The sequence below is a fragment of the Falco punctatus genome (assembly GCF_963210335.1).
Source record: "Falco punctatus genome assembly, chromosome: 1".
Taxonomy (NCBI): domain Eukaryota; kingdom Metazoa; phylum Chordata; class Aves; order Falconiformes; family Falconidae; genus Falco; species Falco punctatus.
Window position 1 is genome coordinate 26372241 of NC_137580.1, and position 21721 is coordinate 26393961.

Sequence of the window (21721 nt, forward strand, 5' to 3'; positions counted from 1 at the left end):
ACCGGGTGTTCTGGGAACCTCTCCACAGAGCACATCCCACACTTACCAGCCACCACCACACCATCCTCCCGGGAGCTGCCTGGCTGCACCACCGCCTCGATCCCCCAACACTGCTCCTCAGCCACGATGCAGGCAGGTGGCCACTCACCCACCAATGCCCAGCTCCAGCCACTCCATACCCGGTTCCTGGGCCAGCAGCAGCGTCTCCCAGAAGGGTGCAGCCGCAGGACATAACAAGAGCCGAACACAGAGCTAACACATCCCTCACAACATGAGGACTAACAGCCGCCCCACCACGGCCCCTTTTATAGCAGCGGAGCCGCTCACAGCACCCCCCTCCGATTGGGTACTCGGAGCAGACTTGGAGCGCTGCCATTGGCTGCCCGCCCGACGCGGAGTTCCCGCTCTCGCCCTGGCCCCGCCCAGTGCGGCGGGCGGCGGGAGTGGCGGTGGGTGTGAAGCGGCCCGGCTGCCGGGCGGAACGTGTCGGTGCGCCGCTCCCCGCCGCCAGCCGGAGCCTGAAACAATGGGCGGACTGATAAGGTTAAAAGGTTTCTAAGGTTACCTACCTGTGCTCCTGGGGGCTCCGGAAGGCCTCCTACAGAGAACAGCTGGCTGCCGCTGACTGCTCTGAATTACTCCTCAGCCATCCTTCACTGTTAATTACAGCTGGCCCACGCAGATGATTTGTGCGCAGTTTAATGAGATGGCCACCCCTTCCACTGCAGCTACCCCTGCTGAATCCCAAGGCAAAATAAAGCTAGCAGGCTCCACAGCCAGCAGCCTGAGCTTTGGCTTGCTGTTTTCCTGCACGTCCTCACCTCCTTTGGGGTGCCGTCATCTCCAGCATGGCAGACCAGCCTGATCCTCTTCAAGATCCTGTTACTTGTCCCATGATATCCAGGCTGAAACTTAGGGCTGGCCCTTCAAATGGTAACTACTCTCCTGTAACTATTGAAATGCTAAGATCCCTCCCTGGGACTTGGAGTCTCATGTCGTTCTCCTCAGGGTGTGTACAGCGCCGTGTCATGTTTACCGCAGCCTGTTCTGGTGCTCTCATAGAGAAGAGTTGGTGGCAAATCACCAAAGCACAGCACAGCCAGAGCTCCTGTGCTCCAGTGACCTCCAGCTGACTGAAGGGAGCACAAACCTTTGTATCTATCTCATATAAGCCAAGAGAGGTATTTGATCCAGCCGAGGTTATCTGGAGAGATGTGGGTATGTCCTGCTGAAGCTCTCCGTGTCTATGTGGCAGTGTGGCCGCAAGGAGAGGGCCCTCTGTGTGCTCAGATAGCATGGCCATGATGAAGAGGGAGTTCCAAACTGCCTTCCACTGTGCTCTTGGCCTTGCTGGACTTCCTCCAAACCAGTACAGTGTTCATTCATTCTGGCTGGGGAGCTGTAACAGCAGTATCTCACGGGTGTTCTGATGAAGCTGTTAACAGAACAGCAAGGTGGTGGTGAAGATCCCGAAGATCCATCTATCTGTTGGGCTTCCACAGTAAGGGGTATCTTCTACAATGCAGAAGTCTTACATTTTATACAGACTAAATTTTCAGTGCTCTGTAAAGTAACAAAGAAGGGGAGTAACTAGTACAAAGTGACTTTTGTTATCAGGGATGGTTTTGAGAATGGAGCATCACGTTTTTAAAACTGCTGTGACTTGTGGGTCAGTGTGCATGTTATTCAGCACGTTTGTTCTAATTGTGTTTTGACCTTGTATAGTCTTACATTAAACTGCATTTTCTTTCTGTAGTCCTTCTAACACCTTGGTCAAAGGCTATTCATCAGTGGTGACAAGATGATAAAGCACGTATCCTTTCTACTGTCTGGTGTAATGAGAAGTAAAGCTAGCTGCTACTCAGTGACTGGAAGCTGCGAGGTTGGAGGGGGTGTAGCTGCTAACTGAATATGACACCAGCAAGGAAGTCGACCCTGTTCTCCAAGTTGCAGTTCCGTAGCAGCTGTTGATGCAGTCTATCTCCTTACCTGTAAGAACCTTCCCCTTAACAATTCTTAGGATCCTTTGCTAATCCCTCTTGAAAGGATGTATTCAACCCAGATACTGACCAAAAGTAGCCTTTGACTGAAATGTGGCTAACACTTCAAAGACGACACTGCTCAGTTCAAAAGATCCTTTGAAGCAGAGAACAGAAGTTCACTAACACAAATAACCCTCATTCTGTAATTGGAGCACTTGTTAAAGAAAGACTCTTAATACAGATTAAATAACTAGTATCTGAGAAGCAGGATCATAAGAAGGTTGAGTGTCACCTTTACAGTAATAGCATCCCCTGTAGTGCATCACATCAGCATGCTCAGGAGCTACCTAGGTGACAACTAGGTATACAGAAAACAAGCAGCACCATACTACACTTTTCAGTACCCAGTCTAGTTTCCAAGAGGATCTTTAGTTACAGAAAGTTCTTGCTCTGCTTTCTGTGCCGAGCACACTGCAAAGACAGAGCTATGATAGTCAACAACAATCTGTTAATTCCCTGGCATACATTTGGTAGCTCCCCTTCTACAGCTTTACTACAAGCTGTTGCAGAACTAGCACACTGTGATGCTGACACTGAGTCCCAGTCATCTTGCGCGTATTGATGAATGTGAAGTGGTATGTCAGAGTGGCTAGAACTCTCTGTGACTGCAGGGTAATTGGTTTAATTAAAATATCCACATGAAGAGTGTGCCAGAGGAAGCAGAGGTCTTAGGCTGAGTGATGAGAGACAGAAGGAAGAGTTTGACTCACCAGCTTTGGTTATTGAGGAGAGCCAGGGAGAGGACATGCTTCAGGAGTGAGGGGGAAGACTGGTTTGTTGTGAGAGTGCAAGGGGGGTTCTCTGGGTCACAAATGTTTTAGTCAAGAGGGAAAACAGATTTGTTAGGGAAGGAAAAGCAGGATTCTGCTTTGTGCATGATGGTAGGGATGGAACTGACTGCACAAGCCCAAGTGTTTGCAGGCATGACTGCTCAGCCTTATGCTGTGTAATCACACATGGAGTCCCGGACTGCACTTTCATCCTGAAACTCAGGGCTGGCATGTGGCAATGACAGGTTGGAGGACCTGTTTGACTGTCCTTTGTGCTACCAGAAAAGTACTGATGTACATCACAGAAGCATAGCAGGCTGCATTAACCAAGATAGCACAGGGAACAGCAACCTTGAGACTGTCCTTGGGTTCTTTACATTCCTACCTACCAGGTCTCTGTTAAAATCCACGTGTGAATTGACAATCTTTTCAAGGCTGTGAGAAGAGTGCTTTTAGCTACCATGATGGTAAATGCTCTCATTTTACTGCCCCTTAATTTTCTGAGGTGGAAGGGGATGCTGGCCTGTCTTAGATAGAAACCAGGGTATTCATGGTAGTAACAGTCACGGCTTCACACTAAGAATCTCACAAGCTAGAAATGTGCTGTTTCTCCATATTGATGCAATTACAGCTCACCTAAGAGATGGGATGAGAAAGGATGTAGCGCACATTATAGTCAACTTAAAGTCAGGAAAGCCTCTCTAGGTGTTCCCGGTGATGATGTCCATTGATGCCAAGCAAGCAGGGAAGAATGGTGTGGGGGAAGAACTCGCAAAAATCAGCTGAATGCTACTGTGCAGAGTAGCTGTCCCACAATGGTTCTTCATCAGCTCTGTAAGAGTTCCAAATGTCAACGGTTATTTTCTTCCAACAGGGAAAACAGCTCCTGAACAAATGCTTAAGGCTGTGCTGTACCTACATGTTCACAAGTGTTTTCTCAGCTGGATGAACAAATACACGGAATGAATACGTTCCCTCTCTGTGCTGTCTCCCTCAGCTAGCACATTTTGCTTGGTTAAACCTGAAGCAAATATAGAAACAAACGTAGATTAAAAATAATAAAATTAACTTTATCTTGTAGATCTACAAAAAGCTGTACTGACTCATCTGAGGCCAAGTAAGAAAATGGCATATGTTGGTTCTGCTGCCAGGAAGTTTTCATCAAATTGGGTCCTAAAAACACCTCTGTGAAGTAGTATTCCTGGGGTTATCTTCCTGCAGTGCAACCACCCATAGATTTAATTGCTGTGTATTCTGTGGCTAAGTCACTGCAGCAACAACTCCTGGATAACAAAGCCAGGCAAGGGAAAGGAAATTACATTAACTTAACTGATGCAGTGTTAAAACTTCCAAGGAGCTTTCCCTGCTGGGTTGCTAAGCATTGTGCACATCACAGGGGTGAAGCTTTGCATTACAGTGTAAAAAATTCTGTAATCCATTGGGCACAACAGCACTAAAATGTAGCCACTTCCCAATGAAGGGGAATCAACTGAGAACTTAAACATACAAATTTAACCTTGTTTTACCCTAGCAATGTGACAAGATAAGATGCAGATAGATACTTTACCGATTTAAGCATGATCCTCAAAAAGTCAAGGTAAACCAATGCAAAGACTAAAGGTAGCACAGAAACTCCTTATGAAAATCAAGCCTGAGACACCATATCCTACAACTTTGGACTCTGAGAGCCCAGACCTTAAAATTATTAAAGCCTTTTATGTTATTTCGCATGTACATTCTGCATTAAGTATTTATAAAGATATCTAATACTTATCAGTAAAAATTCCAACAGTGTATGTAGGATGGACCCCAATATCCAGTACAAGCCACTTGTTTAGAATTACCAAGCTCTTTATTTCCTGGCTTGCTGCCCTCATTCCTTCAGAAACTCAGAATTACTTTAAGATTAGGTCAATTTGGAACCAAGTCTTGCACCTCAGCTTGGCTTTCATGACAGCATCTGTAGCATTAGCTGCCTGGTCACTTCATGGCACACCCCTTCCTCTCACCCCCAGTTACTTCATGCTACACACCATGTCTCCATGCTACAGGCATGTTGTTACAGTTTGTTACTAACCTTTGGAATTAAAGCCTTTAGGGGGTTAAACAGCAAAAATCATAGAAGATTTTACTGAAAATGCACTGTTGCTGGTCATGCAATAGAATAAACCAGCACATATAATACTAGTGACCGGTATACCCTGTGTGCAATGCCTGAGGGAAATTTAACAGTAAGGTGAACTTCCACAAACGTGGGAAGGACAGAGGCAATGCATGTTGTCTGTGTAGCTCCAGCAACCCACTCAAGGATCTTGTTCCTGTTACAGTATCTCCTCCAAGTCTGAATATATGGATGTAGCTATCTTTCTGCCACTGAGGTCATATCACTGTCAGGTCATTTTCTGTTGGTGTTTTATTTGTTTGGTTTTTTGTTTGTTTGTTTGTTTGTTTTTTAAATAAAGTTACTCTTTATTCAATGGATATTTAAGTTTTAACCCTCGGCTTATCCCTGGTCTTTTCATTCCTGGCCATGAGATGACTGCCAAAAGCTAGTTCTTCAACAAGTGTTTCTGGCCCTCACCATATAGTTCATGAAGTGGGTTCTGCAGGTCCCCACACTGCACCCTTTTGGCATACTTTGGCACCTTCACAGAAGCCCTACTACAAACCAAAATGTTAAAAGGTGTTAGGGAGACACATCCACCGTGGCCTGAGAGCTGCTTTGCACTGGGTGGTGCTTGCAAGCAGCAGTGTGAGCTGTTCAGGATATGGTAGCTAGCAAATTGATGCCATCCTCCTGCCTCAAGCACGTTCAGCCCTCAGAGCCGTCACTTTTGCAAGGCTTACTAACAGCAGTCACCCGTACAGACACTTGAAGGGAACTAGAGGTGTGACCAAGAGATAGTGCATAGCACTCTGGACCCTGCTGCAGCCACACAGATCACCTACTGCTTTCATGGTCAGGGAGGAACCGGTGGGTTCAGTGCACTGCAGGCCAATATCTCTCTGCATCTGTACGTCATGTGTTCACCCATGTATTCGTTCACCCATGCATCAACCCAGAGGTATGGGTAGGAGATGACACTTGCAGGGTTAAGAGCTGTTCAGACACAGCTGGGCTTCCAAGACTGAAGCGATGGCTTTCATGGGCCATGGGTATTGTCCCTACCAGGGTCCCAAGTGCTAGAACTTAGACCTGCTTATTGGGCAAACAGTATGCATGGAAAATGTACCATATCTAGGCAGCTTGCCAAAAGCTGCCTGTATTTTTACTGGGCCCATTTTGGCAAAGTTTAAAAGAGGCAGGATGACTTTTTCCCAGATCTTGACATTTAAAGGTGTCCCAGCTTAGCGAGCCTCCATTTTGTTGGAGGAGAAATGTTGACAAGCGGGGCACAAGTAGTGAATAGTGCGCAGTGGTTAGCTAGCTGCCTAAAGGAGGAGGAGGCAAAAACGTTTAACTGCTTGTCTGATCAGGCATTACAGGCTGCCCCTCTGTGGGCTACACTTTGCTGGGCACGGGTGTAGGGTTTGCATGTTCCAGCACTCAGTCAGGGCTGTCACCTGCCCTGCGCCTTTGTCATGCAAACCGTATGCCAAAGAGTTCAGAGGGTACAAAAGCAGCCAGCTGCTCCTCCTGGTGAAGCAGCACCAAGCTATCCCTTCAGATCACAGAAATGCAAGGTCACTGTTTCGACCGAGGACATGGTACCCCTTTTTGGGGCACCCCGGGGCAGGGCTGCAGCACCTCCGTTGCTGGAGGATTGGGGTGGGTGCGGACCCAGCACATACCACCCCCTCCGTGGCAGTGGTGCTTGGGGAAGAGCTGCTCTCTGCATTGTGTCATGGGCTGGTTGGACCACGGCGCTGTGCCTCCACGTGGGGGCCAGCAGCTCCATGGCCAGTGCCTTGCAACGAGGGGTACAAACAGCACACAGGCATTGTGTTGCAATTTATTTTTTCCAAATCCTTTTCAGCCAGTAGGCAAAATGCACTTCCCAGTGAGCTGGCAGTGCACAGCCCCTTGCAAAAAATGCATTTCACAGAAGCCTGCTGCACCTGGTGAAACAACACAGTGAACTACCTTGAATTTAAACCGGTGTACCGAATATCACCTCCTGACCTGTTGCTATATGGCTGGAAGTTTCATTTGGGGTTTTGTTTGTACAGCCCAAGTGAACACAGCCTTTTTGGCAGGTGTTTCCGGCACAGAAAGAAAACAGGCCCCTGTGGTTAAGCCGTGCAGTTTACTTCAGCTCGCTTTGCCAATCAGCACCAGGCACAAGCGGCTCCCCCACCTTATCTGAGCCCTTGCAAAAAAAATCCAGAACCTGGAGAGTATTTTAACACCCAGAACTAACCTCAGTACTTAATATTACCCAAAGAAGGTAAGTTTAAAAGAGAAAAAAAAATACTTAATTTTCTGCAGCAGTGGCTACAGAAGCTGGGCTAGGGCAGAGGTGCAGTGGGTGCTGCCAGCAGCTCCCATCCCAGCAGAAGCTTCCCAGCCTCCCCTGGCCCCTTGCACACATCCCTATCACTGGACTCGCTCATCCCAGCCCGAATGTGAGTGTGGCTCCCTTTCCACCAGGGAGACTGAGGAAAATGAAGACCTATGAAGGCTCTTGAAGGAAAATTCATCGGCAAAATTAAGCTGACAAATCCAATGATGGAATACATGGTAGTACTCCCATGGACAGAGTACAGCCAATCCCAGCGTGAGTGCAGGAAGCAAAGAAGGCTTCCCGGGCTAAAGATCTGGGGGCATGCCCATCTCTACACCTCCAACCATACAATAAGTACTGAAGCAAGTTCAGCTTTCTTCTTCTTCCACAAGATTTTCCCACCTTGTACTGAAGAAGCAAGCAATAATCTTTTTTCTTGTTCTTCTTTTTATGGCTACAGAACCCCAAAGAAGAGGTTTGGGTACCTACCAGTTTTAATTGGTTGTTGGCACCTAAGTTGAAGATGCCACCTTGAGCACTCCAGCTCCCATTTCTGCCAGTGGTCCCTTCCCTTTGTGCTTCTCCAGGGCAGAGCTGATGTGCTGCCTTTGAGTCAGCCTGGGACCACCAAGACCGCGCCCGGAAGCTTGTAGGCACACAGTTTGTGGCCATAAGGCTTCTCATCCTCTTGATTTCCTACTACATATGCACAGAAGCAGCTTTGTTTTGACAGTGTATCTTCCTCACACCTTTCCTCACCCACCACCCAGAAACAGGGTGTTCCTCCAACTAAGAGCATGGGCACATTAGGAAATTGAGGGTGTGAATTTGCAGCATGTCACTTGTTCCATGGTAACTACCCATATGTATAGATGCTCCTACTCAGCAAAACACAAGGTAAAAAGGTGTAAATTACTTCACCTTTCATCAAAGAGCAAGAGCATTCGCCCAGAGGTATTTTAACCAAGCAGCTTGCTTACTCCACAGCAAGCTTTGCCTTACTTCTGGCCTAATCCAGTCCCAATGTCTCTTTCTTTCAGGCAATTAGCTCCCTGGCAAAGATAAAGCTTTCACGTGGCCTTTAATCAAATGGCCTGTCCCTTTTTTGGGGTATCATATTTGTGTTCTGCAGTACAGGGTAAGGAAGATGTTAATTCTTCTTAAACGGGAGCATGGTCAGGCTCTCACTGAACAGGACCTGTTATCTCCCATTAAGTGGGAGATAAAAGGACCCAGTAGCCAAATGCTTGTTAATGCAGGACTCAGATTTTCGGAGTTATCTAGTGATTTTATTTACATGATGGTGTTTCTTCTCATTGTAGATAGGAACCAGCATTTAAATTTCAGAACAGCCAACAGAGATTACACAGCCAAGAGCTCTCGTCTGTCTTATCTTCAGACTTGGAGTTGCACACTTGCAATTGATCAGGCGAGTCGAAAACTTCCCGGTCACTTTAATTTATGTGAAACAGCCAATTTTTGGTCACCTTGAGCCCAATGTCATTTAGGTGTGAAGCGGGGGTGACAAATGCTGGGAATGCTGATGACAAACATTTCTGTGAAATATTTTTTGTCCTGAAATCACCTTCCAAGGAATAGTCCAGGAGAAATTTTACTTAAGGACTAGTGAATGTTAAAGGGAGATAATACTGTTTGCTGTAGGAGGATATGCTGCATCCCCTGCGAGGAGGTTTTCAGGGGGCAGAGCCCAGTGGCTGTCATTAGTTGCTTCTTGGTGTAGCTAACAAAGACGCTAAAATTCATATCATTTGTAACTGCATACTGGACATGCTTTATAATTAAAAGGATTCCCAAGTCACAGCAGCGGTGGTGCAGCACACAGTAAAGGAGAGGGAGGTTTGGCTGATACCGAAGGAAGGACTATGCATCTGTGAGCTGCTCCCTCTTCTCTCATTGCGTCCTGATAAAACACAGGAGCGTGCCTGAATCTCACCAGACTTTTTATGTAACAAACAATGTCTGGCACACAGACAGCAGAGGCCTCCTTATTTCACTGCAGTCTCCTTGAATGGTTTCTTATGTGTGTGGACCTCAGAGGACAAGACCTAGTCCTTTCTGCATGTACCTCCCTTTTCTCCTCCATGAAGGGGACAACGAGAGTGAGTGGGAGAGCTCATCTTCTCCCTGAAGGCACTAAGGACAGAACTATTGTTTGCTTGAACTGTGGGTGCAAACACCCACTGAAGCAGCTCCAGCTCTACTCCCCCAGAACCTCAAGTAAAATTACCAAGCGCTTAACCAGGTGGAAGGAATAGCTTTTCATAGCAATAATTCATCTTCATCTGGCATACACTTCTGTAATGAGACCACATCAAAAAGTGAAACTGCAGTCTCATGCGGTTGTTTGCAGAGTAGATGAGTCAGAGCCTCTCTCTTTCCATGCTGCAGCTCACTAAACCTGCGCAGAGCTTAATAATTTCCATTCCTTTCAGAAGAGAGGGCCGTGTTCATACAGAGCGATCACCCTAAGACTCTGCACCATGTAGGGAAAGATTTTAAGTTTTTAACCTTAATGTGTAGTTGATGAACAATACTTCATTTAAATTGTTAGATTTAAGACTAATCTGCTTTGGCTGAAAACCTCATGGGTAAAAATCCAAGAACAAACAGGTTTTGTTGTTAATTCAGTGTCCAAATCAACTCTGGATTCCCCTCCGGATTTAATTCCAGCTATAAAATTGTTGGGGACCATTTTATGAGTGAGAATGACTAAAGAGGGAGGGCTCTACCTATTGCATTAGCATCAGGCCATGCATTCGCGCTGCACATCCCTCACACCCTATCAGTGGCCATCCCTGTCTCAGTAAATCCTAAACCTGACATCAGCTCATCACAGCTGACTTTATAGCCTCTCCAGCAGGAAGCCTCAAAAGTGGCTGCTGTGAGATTAAATGCCTCAAATCTACAGGGTAGAATAAGCCTGTCTTGATCCTGGTGCAGAAGTTGAACTTCAAACATTTAGGCCCGTAAGCTTGCCTTTGTCTCTAATTCCTCCGAGTTTTGTTTGATTCTACATCAAATATAGGCTATCACACCTTTATGCCACTTTGTTGCACAAAGTCATTCTTGGAAGATTCTAGTTCTGCCTCTGGTGTGACAGGTGAGGAAGAAACCAGTTTTAACATGCAATTAACTTCAGAAAGACAAAAAATAGATGTGACAAGTGCCTCTATCCCTCCAAATGGCATTGTAATATAAAATAAGGTTAAAATGGAAGCAGAAATCTGTTTCGTTATATCTCTGCACACAGTTTCAACAGCAGTGTCTCAATCGTGCATTATATAGCTGAATATGCTGTTTCTTGGGAAAGACTTTTCCTTAGGGATCAGACTAACCACAGAAATAAGGTGATCACTCTAGTTGCCTGAATTCCTAAGAAAACAAGGATTAGGTGATTGCTCTCTGCTTGTCTCTCCTCTGCAACAACTTCTTCATGCGCTGGCAGATTTCAATCAAATTCAGTGGAGGAGCAAAAACCTCAGAGATACTCAGTTCTTTAAAATGTCATGGGAATACGCAAACAACTTAAGCAAAAATGCTGTGAACTGGGCTGAACTAATCCACCTTTGAGACACAGATCCCTGTGAAGGACAGCTTCACTTGTTCTGCAGCAACATTCGGGCACCACAGTGGCGATAGCTGTGGCAGGACTCACCAGACCAGTATCAGAGGGGGTGCAGGAGGGTCCCAGAAGCTGTGTCAACTGTGATCTGTGCACAGTGTCTGTCAACAAGGGTGAAATGAATCTCTGCATCTTCCAATGTCATAATGTGGGCATCCATGGCTGAGTGAGTTATCTAGACTCTTTTTACAAATGAGACTGAGAAACATGCTTTTCTGGGGCATAGGTCACCTTACCAATGCTTGGAATAGGCCAAAGAAATTGTGTCTCCGAAGTACCTATTTATCTCTGTTATGTTTCTAGTCTTGCTTTTTGGGAGAGTGGGTGGGAGGCGGAATCAAACCCCTGCCCACACCATCGCACATCTGCAAAGGGCTGGCAATGAAGGAGCCTGTGTGCGCACTCCCGCAAGGTGAGGAGAGAATACAGCCCACAGCTGTGTAACCTACAGCTGCTGATTACTAGTCTTTCTCCTCTGTTCAATTCTGTAAATGCTTCTTTTCTGACCATTCTTCTGCAGTGCCATGCAGATGGGCACACGGATCTGAAACACTTTGAAACACCAGCTGTTGGGCCAGCAGCTCTGCCCTAAGCTGTGCTCGGTTACGCTGTTCCAAAAGCAAACCCTGCCCAAACCCAGTGGTATGTAGAGCTCATATCCCAAGGGGACCATATGTCATCAGAAGCCACCCGGCCTCTGTAGCACCTGCAGGACTTCATGGCAGAGCACCAGTCCCACAGCATATGCCCTTGAAGGCTTTCTGTGTCACTTCATCTTAGGCACAAGGTGACCTTTACCCCAGTCACTGAGACTGTGCAAACTGCTGCATGCTTGGCAGGCTGCTCCCCAGCGGCCTGCAGCAAACCCAGTGCCACAGCTTGAGTCCCAGCAGGGTGAAAAGCTCTGAAGTCAGAGGTAAAACTTGTTTAAGTTGAGGCTCTATCTCGGAAACCTTTTCTTTAGCAACCCAAGGTCACCAGACCTTGGGTTTCCCTACCAGTTTCATAATGTTTGTAGTAAGTACGCAGGCTCCAGAGCACCAAGGAAAATACCAGCAATCTCATTGCCATGAGCACTACTGCACTCTGGCTGCTGCCACTTGTTGTCACTGGGTGTCACAAACCTGACCTCTCCCCACATCCTGGGGCATTCACAGATGCTCTGTCCTCTCTCCACAGTCCTCCAGACCCAGCACTTCCGAAACAGCCACCCCACTCGCTCCTGAGCTCAAACTTCTTCCCATGGGTGCAGGACCAAGGTCCTGGCCCTGGGCAGAGCTGCACTGACCAAGGGGCAGCTGTCCCATCCCCTGTGCCACAGTCCCCTGAGCCGGGGACATGTCCCCTGAGCCCTGGGGTGAGGTTTGAGAGGGGAGCAGGCGCTGGGGAGGCAAATGTAGGGCCATGTACTGGTGTCACAGCCTGCGGCAGCACAGGTACAAAGCAAATCTGCTTTTTTTAAGGGAATGTATAAGAGTTTGCCTTTAATTCTGCCTGAGGGTGCTGGGTTGGGGGTGGCCTTAGCTGCACTCCCATGCTTTCTTGTGGCAGACGCTGACCTCATAGGAGAGCCCTTCAATTTGACCAGCAAATGCAGGCCATTCCTCATGTTGCCCTTTGATCAATGAATTCCTAGTTTGGGACATCACCTTTGTTGCTCTTCTGCCAGCAGAAAATTGGAGTAAATTGTCCAAATACCCTCTTGAGCCACAAGCCACACCAAGTAAACACCTTTTGAAAACTGGAGCTCAATGCTGAGGAAAAGCTCCCTTCGGCCACGTTTTCTCTTCTGATTTCTTCAGTTCTCAGTAACGTTTTTCACTTTTTACAGCCACAGCTATTTCCTTTCACTACACTTCAGCTCCTACCATTCTGCTTACAGCAGCCCACCTCTCTCTCCTCCTTCCCCCTCCTACCTTCTTTCAAGACCTTGAGAGCAAACCACATCCTCACATTCCTCTCATTGTTAGGGCCTCCACCACTGCTGCTGTTATGGTTCTTCAATACTTTTTGATCAAGTACTCTAGTGCAGCTCTGAACCTAAACCGCTCTTCAGATGTTCCCATCTGCAGGTGTGCAGACCATCCCAATAAGCTAGAATTTACATATGTTTGAACTTAGTTCCCCGTAATTACACCATATACACCTCAAAACCATAAATTATTTATTGCAGTAAGCGCAAGCTCTTCATGAATTTGAAACTCAGCGCAGGTTTGTGGTCCTGTAAAAATAGTTTGCTAAACAAACTGCTGGACCCTTTAGAGAAAGACAGAAAAAAGGTGGTTCCTGTTTGTGGCATTCACTGTGGGGTGAATTTTGTGGCTGTTAATGCTAAATCTGTGCATCGTTGGATCATTCGGTGATTGACTTGGACTTGAGCTAACTGAAGCACAAGTATGTGACCAAATTTTCTTAGCAATGCTGGCAGCGTTCACACTTACCTGCAAAGAGCAAGGAACAGTGATCACAAAGTCCAGCTGGTGTCAGCTCTTGCAGACTGCATCTTCTCCATCATCCAGCTTGCCAGTATTTATCATACTGTGACTGCAACCCTCTCTGCACTGTAGAAATGTTTGGGTTTATATTTGTCTTAGGGGAGTTGCCTTGCTATGTCCAAACAACAGCTCTGTCACGTTCAAGTGGTTTTGCAGCTTGATCAACATTTGCTACACCAACAGGGAGCTTCCTCATTGACCTGGGACCATGCTGCAGAGAGGCACAAGATGCAGACCTGCTTCTTAACGGCCTGTTCCGTGTATGCACTCAGCCTGTGAAAGGAAAATGTTTTGCAAGGGTTGTACTGTATATGTGGGAAGACCAACAGTGGATGCCTCTGGACCAAAAAAAGACGGGAAACTGCTGTGCTAAACTGGCCAGATGGGGAGCAACAAGAAAAACATATTGCTGTTTTGACAGCTGGCAGCTGGAAGCCCCTAATTCACTGTGTTGCCAGTGGGTTCAAGCCTGAGAATGTGGTCCCCACATCAGGAGGTGACATTTCCATTCCTGAAGGTCTTGTCCCAGACAACTTTCAGAATATGGATGCAGAGGAATTCACAGGGGAGTTTTGCTCCCCAAGAATTTGGCATGGTCAACTGGCATGGAAGCATGCTCCTACAGGCTGGCTCCCTTGGTCAAGCGCAGTTCCTCATGGGGAAGCAAAAATATGACTGCATTGTCATACTATGGATGCTTTATACCTCCAGTTGGTCTGATGAGGCACATGACAACTGTACTCTCCACATCTCCTGCCTCTTTGTTGAGTTCAGATAGATCTAGCCCCAGCCCCAACCCCTGGTCCTCAATCCACAGAGAAAATGGATCTCCTGCACCACCTTCATAAGTGACTGTCCTACCTACCTAGCTGATGTTTTGAAGCCTTTACCAGATCCCTTTGATTACTTTTATATGGCCAGTGAATGTCCCTAAGAAGTACCAACAGAAAATCTATTTTTGCAGACTTGAGTCTGACCTTGATTGACTCCTGTTTGCCCTCTGTTTCCTGCACAGTATTTGTGAGATCAAGGACAAGCAGATCTCAGTCCATCATGATCACTGCCTGACCCAGCTGCGGCTCCTGCACTCACATCCCACTGGGAGCACAAAACCATGAGATGCTTGCAGCGATGCAAAGTCCCTCACAGCTGCATGCTGTAATGTAAAACTGCACACACTGGAGGCACACAATGAACTTGTCATTATTATGCTCCAGTTTTGGGTGTTTTTTTTTTTTTTTTTTTTAGGGGGGGGGGGTGTTGCACCTCTTGCTGTTTGCAGTATTATCCTGGCAAGCTTCTCTTGCAAATTCTGATGCTCCAACTGCTCTCAGTGTCTTGCAGCCCAGTCCTGAAGACTGTTGCACCTTTTTAAACCCAGGTCAAAGTTGGACCTGACATTGTGGTGAACCCATCTCTTAAGTGCCACATCAGCACAGGCACATGCTTGCTGCTTTGGGAACTAGTGGCTTTAGTTCAGGCACCTCTGCATGCTGTTGCCCACATGGGCTATGAACGTCCGTTGGAGGCCCATCTTCTACATCTCTCATCTCCAGCCAAGTCAGGGAATGGTAAGATTTAGATAGCCTTGTTATCAGCCATGGTCCTGCCACAGCCTCCGGGATGTCCACATGGCCTTGTGGACCCATTGCTGCTGACCTGTTGCTGCCACCCCAGATATCGACACAGTTCCTCTCTTTTGTTTTGATTGTGGCTCAGCTTTCTCAGGCTGCTACCTCTTGGAGACTTTTTCAGTAAAATAGCTGATTCACCACCTCCTTCTCTTTGGGCTTCAGAGAAATTGTGGCTCATTTCTCTGTTATATGTACCTGCCAGGGCAACACCAGCACACGGCTATGCTTCAGAGTCTCCATTGTCCATGTTTCCCACTAGAAAAGCACAGCATCACTTTCACAAAGCAATAGCAGCTCTGGGAGGCCCAGGTCCAGTAAAAGGCTTTTATTTTCCTATCTTCTTATAGACCTGCAAGTCCTCAGAGGCCCTGGCACAGATTTTTTTCCACAGCGCAGGGATCTTTTTAAGGGTTACATGATCATCTTTAGCACTCAGTTGCTCACATACCTCTGCCCTGTGCAGAAATGAATATGTAATTTCCATTCACAGTCACGCTGACTCTGCCCGTCTCCTGCTGCAGCTTTGTCCATTGCTCTTGTGAAGAGCACCTCTGAGCTCCCAGGACTTTGTCTTCTCGTCTTCCAACGTCACGTGCCTTCTACCAGTGCTTCAGACTTCTGTGACATGATGCAGCCCAATGCTGCTTCTGCATCTCACTCTCCATGCCTGGTATACTCGTAGCTTCCCTTGTTTGTCACAGCACATGCAGCTCAGCAGACTGATTTTGTGGAGTCAAAGGTAGGGATTTTTCCTGCCACTGTGTCTCAGGTTTCAGTTTTCCCACTCTTTTGGTTCTTCTGTCATATTCACAACGTCAGAGCACTACCCTGCAGACATCTAAGCTCCTCTGCTCAGCAAATGCCCTGTTAATTCTGGACAGTTCAATAACATCCCCAAGCAATTTGCCCCAGGTCCCAATCAGAACTTAGTCTTTATTCAGGAACCCAGTTAACCAACCCCTTCTGCCTTAGTTTTTTCCAGAACCCATCTCTATTTCCTTATGCTATTTGTACACTCTGCTAAAAGCCATATCACTCCTGTATTTAATATGCAATTCAGTGATATCCCTCCAGTCTCTGCTATGAGTTTCAGAGACTTAACTTCACCAGTGTTGGCTGACACCTACTGCAAAAATCAAGTCCACCAGAGCTAGACATTCTCAGGGGGGAAAAGAAACTTCCCAACTAATCTTCTCTTTGCTAGGCAAGGCTCATAGTATTTCTTTTGTCTGTAAATTAAAAGTCAAATTGTGACATCCCTGTAGTGGGAGCCAAGTGCATGTGTCATCTATGAAAGCAGGAAGATAATTTCTTGAGTAAAGATGCCTCATTTTCTTAACACCTCTGGGCAGTTGGGGAAAATAGCAAAGCTATGGCCCTGCACATCTGAGAGCCAAAAACTTGAGGATGCCCCAAAGCAAGTGTATCAGTTTTCTTGGGAGCCAGGTAGAAGGTTGTGGAAGATGTAGAGCAGAGTCAGAAACTCCTCTCCGTGAATTAATTTCCTGAAATTATGTCTTGTTCTACATTAGGAGCCTGAGACTCCATATGGGTACCCCTGACTGTTCCCACTGTAGAAAAAAAATATCTTTCCCATCCCCAAGGAACACTTTTGGGAACATTGGTCATTTGTCCCCAGTATTTTATCATGGAAAAGTGAAATTCTAAGGGTGAAAAGACCATAGCTGCTCACCTCATGACTATTCTCCTTGGTCATGCTAAACCCAAATTCTTGCTCAGGTTGTGTTCAGTCTCTTCTGTTCACCTGCAAAGGACATGGGAACATTTTGAAGGTGATGACATTTCAGTGAGGCTTGTTAATTGGGCACTAAATCCTTACTGTAAGAATGTCCCTATTGCACACATGGAGGTCAGTCCAGCCCAGAGTCCACTTACGCTGGGGAATGCAAGAGCATGCTCCAGAAAGAGAGGTAGGGGTAAGTGTGGAGGACCTTCCCTCTGCTTTACCCTCCCACTCAGCATCACTCCCTCAGGGAGAAATTGATCTCTGAACTTGTCACTGATGAATCACACGTTAGCTCAACCCACACCCTTAAAAAAACATTTTGTTGATAGTCATGATTACGATCTGTTAAAATAATAAAGTATTTAATGCATTATTATATGTTTTCCCTTCTTTCTCTTGTGCTTACCTACTCCCTACGCCTCAGGGAACTGAAATGCTGGAAAGCCCCAACCCTATAAAGTTGTGTTAAAAATCCCTTCAGAGCAAATTCTGCAGGTCAAACCCATCAGCAGAAACATTTCTCAGCAGGGGAGCTAGGACAAACTCAAAAGTACCCATCAGCACCAAGATCCCTCATGACTGATCCAAAAGTACCTTACAAAAATGTCACCGCCATCTCCCCATTTCAGAGGGGAGGCGGGGGGAGCCATGGCTCCTCCTGTGTCACCCAGCTGTGGCGGTGGGGCGGGGGACAGCCAGGATGTCTGTGCAGTTCACATCTGCCATTCATCCTCCTGCCAGGCACCAGCCAGCCACGGAGAGCAGGCTCAGGCAAGGTGAATCCACTTGGGTCAAGCTGATCCTGAATGGGTTGGTTACACCAGCAGTCAGTTTGGGGTTGTGTATCTAAAAGTCACTTGTGCAGGCTTACACAGGCCTGGTGCAGAGCCTGGTTAAATTTAAAAACTCCCCATTGACCCGACCTGGCTTCGGCCAAGCTCTGTGTGATGGTAGAGGGATTAAACTGCAAAGTTTGTTGTCTAAGCCAATGTCCTCATCATGAGCCGAGGCTGCAGCTCTGGTTTAGTTTGTCAATAATTCTATTGATTATGTATGATCCCATACAGCGCAAATTCCACATGCTACATAATACTTTCAAATACATATGTGTAAATTTTAATGCCCAAGATCTATTAGAAGTCCTAAACCAGTCTCTTATGAAATCCTGTGAGCTTTAACCCTCACGCAGATGCGTGCCATGTCAAACGCTGCATCGTTCACAGCAGGATGGCGCTGACACTGGCTTCTAAGCAGCAGATAAATGCAAGTGTTTAGTCAAGATAATAGCCAGAAACTCACTAAGTATTTTATATATCAAGAAACCAGAGTTTTCTGAGAAAGAGAAAATTCATCCGCTACTTATGTGCTACAAGAGGTTTGGCATAAAGGACATGAATTCTCCCTCCAGTTGCTTCTACATAACTAATTCATCTTCCAAGTTGAATAGTACCAGCCTTGGGTCTCTCCCCTGGCACCCTGGGGCTGGCTGCGCACCTTTGGCCACCGCAGCCTTGCCTGTGGCTAGTGGACACACTCAGCCACACCTGAGGCAGTCGGCATTTGCAAGGGATCTTGATTTTCAAAGCAAAGCCTGCTCTTCGGAAAATCTCACCCTTTTGCAGTGCCTGAACAGCCATGGAGCATTTTGGGAAGGCAGCCCAGCAGGGCTGGGGAGGTGCCCAGGTCTCGGCGCGAGAGCTGCCCTGGGCTGGCTCACATCCCCCAGGGCACAGCCAGGAGCTGCCGGGGCGCCTGTGGGAGCTGGCACCCGCCAGAGGCTTCTTGGAAATGCTGCAGACATGGGCAAGCGAGCACCTCACGCCGTGCGGAGGCACCATCAGTCGTCGTTTCCTTCCTCTTTTCCAGATACAGAAACAACTACTGCCATACACAGGCCTGTGACCTTCTACTCCGCCCCTGCATGAATCATACCTACGGCTGCCCAAGGTGAGAGGAGTAATGACAGAAATCCCCCCGCCAGCCCTGTGTAGCGTGCTTGTGAAAGACCTGAGACAGGCACATCACTCATTCACTTCTTCATAACCAGAAAGGCAGCGATAGCTGTTACTTTGTTTTCTCTAACTCATTCGCAGCTCATGCAAGGCCAGCTCTCCATGCTAAGGAAGGGATGCGCCACAGGGTTTGGCTCGGTGCTTTGAGATACCCCCACTCCCCACCCCCAAAAAAACACAGGAGCTGGAACCCAGCAAAACTGAGACATGCTCTCCGGACTATGATACCAGCATGGAAGTGCCTGCTGGTAACGATTTTGTTACCAGGGCTTGGTAACGACTTAGGGAGACAATAATTTTAGAAATGGCACACAAAATAAATGTTACTGCAAGGGCACCTGCAAATGACAGAAGTCTGACTGAGGCAGGACCAGCTCTACTTGCAGAGTAGGGCAATTCCTGTGATGCCTGGTAAGGAGAGCCCTGAGGAGCATCTCCTCTGTCCTGCTTAAAACCTGTCTTCCTCAGGCTGTGTTGGCAGGGCTGCCTGGTGGAGATGCTTTTCTTCTGCCTCCAGAGCAGCACGGGCCGTGCTGGCCCACAGCAGCTGCTTGGCTGCACCACCTGATGGAGAGAGAGGTCCAGGGCGGTGGAGAGGCCACCATAGCTATGGTTAAGCAATTAGACTAATATAAACATCTAGATGTGCACAAAGATGGTTTTCTCCCTGAATTTTGTTTTCCATAGCTGGCAGCTCAGAGCACAACATAAAGGGCACACAGGTCAGCTAGGACAGGTACACATGGATCAGGTCAGGATTTTTTGCTCTAGCAGCCATGAAGGAAATCTCTGAGACATAAAATATGTTTCCTCACATCCAGAGACAAAAGTTCATTACTGTTGTTTCAGAGCAAGGGAGTTTGGCTAACCCAGTCGTGCTCATGTCTGGCTTTTTTCAGAGGCTGAACTGGTAATTAAGTACAGGCAGTCAACTTGCTCACGAAGGCGAGAGCAGACAAGCCGTTCTGATGTTCTGAAATGAAGCTTTTCATTCTTTGTATATTAACCTGAGCCCTGTGTAGCAGAGGCATTAGGAGAAAGTGCTAAGAGACATGAATTGCCCCATTTATTTGAAATTATTTTAATGGCTGTATTCACTTGAATGCAATAGCAGTACAGGAAAGCCTGCTATGTCAGAGTGCCGACATTTCTTTTTTCTTCATGCCGATCCCTGTGGTGATTTATTTCATAGTGATGCCGTGTAGGAAAAGACTCCTGTAAATACAGTTTCTTTATCGACACAAGCATCAGCTAGTGTGTGTTCACGCACACTAGCAATCACAGAGTACCCACAAAAATTGCACAAATATTTGCAGACTGTTAATTACAAATTTCAGGCAAACCATTATCAATTATATCTAACAAGTCTGAATAATATCCTGTATAAAAAATCGAGGGGCAGGGGGGAAGGATCAGAAACATATTTTTATTATTTATTCTTAGAAAATATTTCTGTTGTATGCTGCAGATCACTGGGAAATCTGTACTTAATATAATATGTGCTCACCACATTTTGCAAATTACTGAAGGAAAAAAATTCTTTTTTCTGCTAAAAGAATAGTTTCCAAATTTAATCACAATTGCATATCTATTCAACTTTTTATCCAACTTGCAGAAGTCAGTAGAAGAATTAGTGACCCAAAATTACTTTTTCTGTCAAAATGAGAAGTCAGACTGACAAAAATAACAGCTCTATCAGTGTTCTCATTTTAAATTTTTCATTTTCATTTAAGTTTTTCAAAGTATTTTCTGTCTTTTTTAAAAAAAAAAAAAAAAAAAAACAACTTTTAGCCTATCTTAATAGCAAGTAAAAGTAGAATTAGCAGCAGAGTAACAAACTGAAGGGGCAATTTGAGAAGACAGAAAGGGAGCATTTGGGCACAGTCTCTTCCCTCAACTGAACAGCCTGCCCTGCCTGCCACAAGTCTTCTGTTTCCCCCAACCTGCTTTTTTTCACAGCAAAAGAAGCTGAAACTTAACATGTGTGCCTAGCCGTCATTTGAATGTATTTTGAATATTAAAGCCAGTTTTTTACCACCGAGCTGTACCCAGCCACCCTGTTGCCCAAGCAACACTGGCAAAACCACCCTGGTAGGGTTTCCTGGGAAGCCCCAGCAGCCCCGCGCTGCTCACACCGCAGGCAGCGCGGCTGCAGGTGTGCAAGTCACACCCCAAGAAGCCATTTGGCCAAAAATTTGGCTGAGTTCTGATATGTTCAGATTTACTCTCTGCATTTGAATCGCCACACTTTTTGAGCACATCAGTTCTACGGCTCAGGGAAAGCTGCATAATTACAGAGACTAAAATAATGTGCTTCATAGTTCGTTCCCAGTGAAAAGTGCCTTTTAGCTTTGGCAGTCTGGAAATAACCAGGCTGTGAAATTTGGAACCGTTTTATTTTTTCACAGCACCAAACCAAAATCCCCCTGTTATTTTATCCTCTCTCCAATCTGATTTTAAAAATCAGCCAGCTTTCAGTGGCCTCACATCTTGCACCGGCTCTAGGATGCACAATCAAGAGTATATCACGCCACCCCTAAATCCCCTGTGCATCCCATATTGTCAGCTCAGCCATCTCAGGAAAGCCTACCCACTCTGCTTCACTGAACTGCCTGCAAACCTTGAAGTCTTCATTTCATAATACACTGAAACAAGCCTTGTGAAGCAAATACAGATGAGATGGGGTTTTCAGATGCAGCGCGATTCTGGAGCACATCTTCGTCTGGCTTTGTCTGATGCAACAGCTCTCTGGAGCCTTCTGGTTTCTGATTCTGGCATCTCACAGCAGAAACCAGAACACAGTCACTGCTCTTCAACACATAAAAACAGCAGCATGAACTGTTGTAAACAAAGCTTAACCCACAGAGAAAAAAGACCATTTAATAAGAACATACTGGCAAAAATCTGTCTTAAAAAGAAGTTGAAACCAGGTA

At 46.5% G+C, this 21721-nt stretch overlaps 1 protein-coding gene across 1 annotated transcript in view; it reads right to left on the reverse strand.

Annotated features, from left to right (window-relative positions):
* LOC308072711 (uncharacterized protein) overlaps nt 1-21660 on the reverse strand; it is a 48691-nt gene extending 27031 nt beyond the window's left edge. Inside the window, exons 1-2 of the mRNA XM_080409965.1 lie at nt 13342-21660; nt 570-11001 (exon numbers count right to left, since the gene is read on the reverse strand). The gene's annotated coding sequence lies outside the window, so the exon portion shown is untranslated. The remainder of the gene's footprint in view (nt 1-569; nt 11002-13341) is intronic.
* Between the last annotated feature and the right edge of the window lie 61 nt (nt 21661-21721).